General features: G+C 37.4%; 1 pseudogene; it reads left to right on the top strand.

The window, feature by feature from the left end:
* The first annotated feature begins 3,008 nt into the window (after positions 1 to 3,008).
* Positions 3,009 to 4,128, top strand: LOC143389900 (unconventional prefoldin RPB5 interactor pseudogene; annotated as a pseudogene).
* Positions 4,129 to 7,650: the final 3,522 nt, after the last annotated feature.

The following is a 7,650-nucleotide window of genomic DNA, read 5'->3' as shown; positions in this document are numbered from 1 at the left end:
TTCACTAGTGTCCTAGTTACAATGATGCCCACAATTGTCAAAATACATCAAGCTGTAAAGTTCATAACTATCTATTTCAATATATGTAAATCATATCTTCATAAGAAAGCATTAAAATTCTAAACATCTAAACACTGAACATGCTGCATCTCCTTTTAGTTTCAGATCAAAATGATTCACAGAAACAAATTATAAATCACTTTCACATAATGCTATTGAATATATTCTGGAGTAAGAACACTTGGACAAATACCCAGATCCTTCAATTACTGGCTGGAGGGTCTCAAGAAACTTCCTTAACGTTTTCACATTTGGGCTTCATAAGCTTTAACAGAAATATAATAGAAATTCCTACCTGTGGTTTTGAGGGCTAAATCAGGTAAGTTAGTAGAGTGCCTAGCATACAGAAAACATTCTCTAAAAATTAATTATGATTATTAATTACTTAGAGCATATGTATAATTATATAGGCTTCAAAACAATTAGAACACTTTTGTTAATGCAAAAGAGCAATATTCTTTTAAAAATCTAGAAACTTAAATGTGCACTCATGGACCAGTTATCTATCTGGCACATGTACTCTGCCTCATCATATGATGCCCTCCACCATGTTACAATGTAGCAAGAAGCCCCTCACCAGATACCAAGCAAATGCCAGCACCACGTTCTTGGACTTACCAGCCTTCAGAATAAGGAACTAAATCAACCTTTAGTCATTATTAATTACCTGGTCTCAGGTATTGTTAAAGCAACAGAAAACAGACTATGATACCTTACATAAAATCTGTTACTGTATCTGTAATACATTTCTCATATTTAATATTATTCCACAACAATATTTCCTATATCACTATACATGTATACATGTATAAAAGCTTCACATGGAATCTCATAAAATTGTATAATTTATATGCTTTTATGTTTCAGATAAATAAATATTTTAAAGTATTAGCTCTATTTCATATCTGTTATTATATGTCTGCGATATAAGAAATTTTATTTCCTTAATTGCCATTAGTGGGATAATATTTTTAATATAACAGAAAAAATAATTAAGTTAATAAAAAATATAAATTCCCAGTAAACAAATAATTTAAGAGCATGGAGAATATTCAAGTATACCGGGTTCATGATTTTAATCTGCCTCTCAGAAAAAAAAAGTTGAAGCAGAATAATAGTGACTACTGAGGGTTTAATTTCTTTGCTTAACAATTACAACACCTGTTGCACAATAGTAATATAACTTAAGAAAATGAGTTGCAGATTTTAAGTGATTGTTTCAAAAAATATTATAATTAAGGGGTATTGTTTTTATTTTAGTATTTAAGCCCTCTTTTTTCACCTTTCTTGTGCATTAGAGTACAAAAACAGTACACCATTTGCTGCACATAGGAAGTGGAAAGAATAGAGACAAAAATCCCACTCAAGCTATGCTAAGAGAGTATTACCAAAAACGTTACACATGCTTCAGTGAGCCACTCTGTGCAGAGGGATGTTGGGGCCGGGTGGGGAGGCATTTTAATTACAACTAAATTCATTGATACCTAAAAAAGCAAAAAGCGATGCATACGCTCACATATGTAAATTCAATGAAGTTCACACTTCCTTTTCTTCTTGCCAGTTCTAAATACTTAATCTAAGAACTTAGCTTGTAATGCACTGCTTGACTCCTCAAACAGAAGAAACTATTTTGTACAAAACCACCTGCTATTGAGAAAAGAATTGTAAGGAATCACTAAAAATAGTTGTGAGTTATCTTTATTGTAAATCATTTTCTCCATTCCTAAGAATTTTCAGATTTGAAGTCAAGACAAATGAATTCTTTATCTAGGGCAACTCTCCTAAAACTGATGACTTGCTTTTTAACCTAGAAATGTGTCAAAGTTTCTGACTTGCCATTGAGTTTCCTAGGTTCCTCAGTATAAAGTCAGGAGAGGATTTACTATGTTTCAAGGAGGGGGGATGCATTACTGACAAATGGCTAACTTAAGGCTTTGCAGAAAACAAATCATGATATAGTTCTCTGCCCAAAGCCATGGCTTCTGCCAAACTTTTCTGTCCTTGACACAAACTCCAGGCATCTGAGCCTAAGGTGGCCCAGCACACCACCTTCTAAAGTGGCTTCAAAAGGAGGAAGAGAAACACATGGTGTAGTGTTTGGAAGAGCAGGCCACGCTAAAGTTTGCAGATGAGTGTTTTTAAAACTTGGAAAGGATGAAATGATGGGGTGGCGGTGACTAAAGGATAAATGGAGGAATATACTAAGTTGACTGATGGAAAAATGCCATATAATTAATATACTATTTATCACTAAATGAATATAGAATTAATTATAATTTCAATAAAGAGAGTGATATTATAATTTCGAGAGAGAGAGAGAGAGAAATGAAAATATGTCCTCTAGGTGCTGTCCCCTCAAGAACAAAACGAACCACGAGGAGGATCCCAGTGACCATCTTAAGAGCCAGGATTGCAAAATAGAAAAGAACTATGCATTCAACTTTTGCAGAAAAGAAAAGCAGAGGACAAGCACGGAGGAGGCTCAGCCGCCACAGGACATTTGGCTGGGCTCTGCCACCTAAGAGTCAACCTTACGCTCTGGCTGTGGGCCTGCTGCTCCGAGCCTGCGACGGCGGCAGCAAGGGCGAGAAGCCTAGAGCCTGCAGCACAGACTCCAGCAGCGGCCACCATGGCAGCGGCGAAGACAAGCATGGCCTCCTCAGCAGCGGGCGTGCAGTGCATGAAGGCAAGCAGGAGGACTCTGGGCAGCAGCCGGCCAGGCCGCCTCCATAAACCGGTGCCCCATTCACGGAGGCCCCGGCTGACTCTGAAATGTGTGGAAGTTTGTGACACACGCTTCCGCCTTGGCGTTGGTGCTGTTGCGTGCCCTGGAGGTGGTGTGGCTCTGTGAGGAATAGGAAAAGATGTAAGAAAAACAATAGATGGTTTAAAAAAAAGTGATGGAAAATTTTGAATCCAGAGTTAAATTCACAAAAGATTTGCAGAAAATGAGTGATGCTGCAGGTGATATTGTTGAATTTAAAAGTGACTTTGAATTTAAAGCCAAACAACGAATTTCTCAAAAACCTCATTCCAAACAAAATCTTCATATATTTTTGAAGCAAATTTTGCATATGAAGTAAAATCTGAGGATTTGCTTGCTGATAAGAAACTGTGGGCTCGACTTGAAGAACTAGAGAGATAAGAATTGCTTGGTGAACTAGATAGTAAGCCAGATACTGTGACTGCAAGTGGAGAAGACCCAGCCTCTTCTAAAGTGGAGAAGGAAGATCAAAACACAAATGTGAATGTGATACATCAAGAAAAAAAACTCCCTTACCCCCAGCAGTTATCATTAGGATGTTACACATTCAGAACAATTCAATGGACAATTGACTAGTCAGTTGAACTCTTCAGTAAATGGTTCAAGTTTTTGTCAGAGTAATGAAGAAGATGATGAAGACAACAGTCATGATGGTGATAATGAAAACGACCATAATGCTTTAAGGATTGGAGATTATTCTGTACCAAAAATATATTTTCCTCATATGGTTGAACCTAAGAGGATTCGAATAAATACTGGAAAAAAAAAATACCACTTTAAATTCAGTGAAAAGAAAGAAGTCAAATGTAAAGGAAAGAACAACTCTGGAAGAGTGGTCATTCTTCTCAAGAGCTTCCTACAATCAGAACTCCTGCTGACATTTACAGAGTCTTTGTTGATGTTGTGAATGGAGAATATGTTCCTATTCTGAAGTCTCAAAGCAGAGAAAATAGTGTTTTTAGTGATATCAATGAAAGTAGTGATGCTGAATTTGACAATAAGAGGAATTTTTGAGGAGTATTAGCTGTGAAGAAGCCAATTGCAGTGACACCAGTGAAAGCATTTTAGAAGAAGAACCACAAGAAAATCATCAGAATAAACTTTTCCCATTATCAGGAGCACCTGAGACTTTTTCTGGAACTGTAATAGAAAAAGAATTTTTATCCTCTTTAACACCACACCCAGTCATTGCTCATCCTGTACTAACCATTCTGGAACAAAAAGAAATTCTGTCAGAAGTATCAGAATAAACTGCCAAAAGGGTTTCAAAGTTCAAAGCTGCCATATTTCAACAGAAAAACTAGGAAATGGGAGTTTGCAACCTAAAACCTAGTTGTGAATTTTTAAAATGTATAAGCAAAATATGTTACATGTACTTTGAAATAAGGTGTTTTGAATTGGTTTGGTAGCAAGTTCTCATATTCTTATCAGTGATATTACAAAAACCAAAGTAAATGTTGGAATACGGTAATATTCAGCTTGTTTTGTGAATTCTCTTACTACTAAGTTGACCTTATAATTTTGAATTATTTTTCAAAGAACACAGTTCGTACACATTGCTTTTGTGTTTTAAACTAAATACAAGCAGTTTTGCACCAGCTGTGATATTGTGTGTGCCATATGGACCATTTAAAAGAATCTTTTACGATATCAAATAGATTCAACAATTATATTACCTGCTTTTGCATTTTAAAGGCACTTTAAAAAAATCTACTTCCCTCATAGGTTTCCTAAGCTAGGTGGCATTTTAAAAGAAAGAAAGAAAAACAAACAAACAAATACACAAAAACCTCTTTCCTTTGAATGTCATACTGTAATCTTTCAGACAGAAAGCTGCACCTACCCAGATCTGGATCATGCTTGACTCCAGGGGAATGATGAAAACTGGGGGTTAGTTGTGGCCTACATGATGGAGAAGTGTGCTCCTGAAAATTGCTACTGGGAGGACCACCTGCCTTCTACACGCAACACAGGGTTTTGGCTGCCTGGAAGCCCTTGGATGTGTGCTTATGTATTAGTGAGCAGCAGGAGAGTGGGAGGCAGTGGAGCTTTCAGAAAGGGGAAGAGGTAGAATGCAGAGCCCTGTCAGGACAGGGTTCATGTTGGGGTTAGGCTAGTGTGTGTTGGGAGTGCAAGGAGGGGAAGCAGTGGGAGGCAGTGCAGGGGCTACTGGATGAGGCGTAGCAATTTAAGTCTGGGAATTGACTGAGTGATCTTTACAGAGGTTAGAGAATGCCAAGCTTGGGGACACATACCCAGTAGGGATGTGTGTCCTTAAAGATGTAGGCCCTGCACCTGGGAGTGAGGTAGGGTCACTGAAGGGTGGGGGAGTTGTTTCATGGTGACTGCTTGTGAGCATTGGTTAGAGAGGAACTTCCTTTTCTTATTAAACATATCAAAATAGCAAATATGAAATCCAGGTTCTGAAAATCATTTGGCAATTTTTTTTTTTCTCTTCTCGATTAGGAGTCTCCTTCAAACTTGTAACTTTTTCACCAATAAGTTCTAGATGGTTGGTAGAGTGTCATTGTTTTGTATACAAATGAGTCCTATAATTTAAAACAAGCTTACCTTTCCCAAAGTACTTTTTGTATCTCTTCTGGTACTTTGAAGTTTATTAAACAATGTCTTTCCACTGACATTTGGCATCAATTTGTGCAAGCTGAATACTCAGTACCTTTGCTGTCTGTCCCATTCAATTTGTTTTAAGGCTCATCCATATTAAGAACTACCTTGCCACTGCAATGTTGAATATTCAGGTGTCCTGGTGTAAATGCCAGCATGTTGAACTTTGTACCCCCAATCCCCGGACAACCACAGCATGCCAAGATGGAGGATCATACCTTATTGAGACCTACATCTCCAGGAGCAAAGCCTCTTTCCTGTTTTTGCATGAGGGGAAGAAGAAGCCCTCAATGCTGGCAGCTGGCTTCTGAGCTTGAATCAGGGAGGCCCAGCAATTGAATGGTGAGATACTTCATGAGCAGGAATAGTGTCTGGACCTTCTAAGAGTCCCTGCAGTGTAGGCCTTGCATCAGTGGGAAAGCCTCCCTAAAATTTCACAGGTTGCTTCTCTGAGAGCTCAGCTGTATGTCTGAAGTAAGTGAGGTTGTGGATGCATTGATCAGCACCATGAAGTGTACCTTCTCAAAGTCACAAGGAGAAGGAGAAAAAGGAAAGACCAATATCTAAGATAAGTGTTGTTAAGAAATGGATGCATAGTGCTAGTCTGACTTACTCATATATTGAGGTTTGGGTTTGAGGGAACAGGAAGTTGTTCTGACCAAGAAAGTAGAAGCTGTGAATGGATGGGGTCTTTGTATTTTTGGAAAATTAGAATTATCTGTTGATTGGCCTTTGGCTAAAACCATGCACCCCATTTTCCAGAAACAGGCCTTATGATGATGACCCTGGTAGGTAATCACTGTGTGTGTGAGTATTTCATAATGTGGCATCAACTATGCTGATGGTGACATCGGCTTTCTGCTCATAAACCATTATCCATCTTTGCCTGTTTTGGTAACTCTATTTGGAGATGTGGAAGTTCTTGCAGCACTGCTTGCTGTTCAAGACATGATGTTGTTTGTCCTGGTGCATCAGTAGCTGATCAGAGCTGACTGTGTCCTTGCATCTGTATTGGAAAACCAGCCTTTGACCATGGACTTGAGGTTATTTGAGGAAAAAAGCTGTAACATACTGCAGAATTAGACCAAAACCAAAGATAGCAAAATGGATATTGATATTGTACTTGGGATAGAAATGTAAAAACCCAACAATCTACCAACAAATGGGAAAACCATGACTGAAGTGAAGAAAGTGAGGAGTTATGGGATTCTTCTGAATCACCACTCCTCTCACATCCCTCCACTCACTCACTGCACTCTGTACTGCTTCTGGGGACTTATGAATAAATTCTCTTCATAGCCTCAGTTGATACATGTGCAATGTACCTTTCCTCTGGCACTTAAATCATCTGCTGTTTTTTAGGACATAGACTTTTGTTTTTAATTTAGGACATCATTGAGAGAGAAATCTCAGAAGCTTCAGAGCATTTTTATTTATTCCAAAGTACATTTCATCTTGTAGCTACTGCTTTACCCTCTTTCATCTTTGTAACCAGTCATGTGGCTCATCACTGTGTGAACTCCTTTCTATTTTAATGTTTTCCCGTTTGTTCTTCATTTTGCTCCCTAGCTTTTGCATAGGAGATAAAACATTCAAAACTTTTCATTCTGTGTCTGGATTATTTCTTTGATCATGTCATTTCTTGTTCCATTCATAATTTTGCTGGATATAGTAGTTATGGTTGGAAAGTGTTTCCTTTCAAAGCTTGGAATATTTCATTCCAAGCCCCCTTGATTTTAGAGTGTGAGGTGAGAAGTTTGAACTGAGGCTTATAAACATAAGTATAATTAAATTTATACAAACAAATATAAATTTATACAAATGTGACTTAATGTTTTTCTTGTGTATCTTTTACTATTTTTCCTTATTTTCATTGTTGAGTCCTTTGATTATAATATGTCTTGCAGAGCTGCTTTTTATCTTAATCTTTTTTTTTTTCCTTTGGGATTCAGTATGGATCTTGTGTCTATATGTCTATCTTATTTTTAATGTTTAATTTTTTTTCTAGTGCTATTTGATCAAAAATGTTAATTCCATTAGTCTGAATCTCTATGTTCTTCTTCACCTTTTGCCAACATTTTCTATTTGACCTTGAGCCCAAAACAGTGGTTTTTGCCAACCATGTACTGAAAGTTTTGAAAATGTGAGCAAAAATAGACTTTCCTTCTTAAAATTGTTTTCTGGTATATTAGTCATATTAA

Source organism: Callospermophilus lateralis, unplaced genomic scaffold (assembly GCF_048772815.1).
Source record: "Callospermophilus lateralis isolate mCalLat2 unplaced genomic scaffold, mCalLat2.hap1 Scaffold_525, whole genome shotgun sequence".
Taxonomy (NCBI): domain Eukaryota; kingdom Metazoa; phylum Chordata; class Mammalia; order Rodentia; family Sciuridae; genus Callospermophilus; species Callospermophilus lateralis.
Note: the sequence above shows the minus strand (reverse complement) of the source record. Positions and strands in the feature narration are given on the sequence as shown.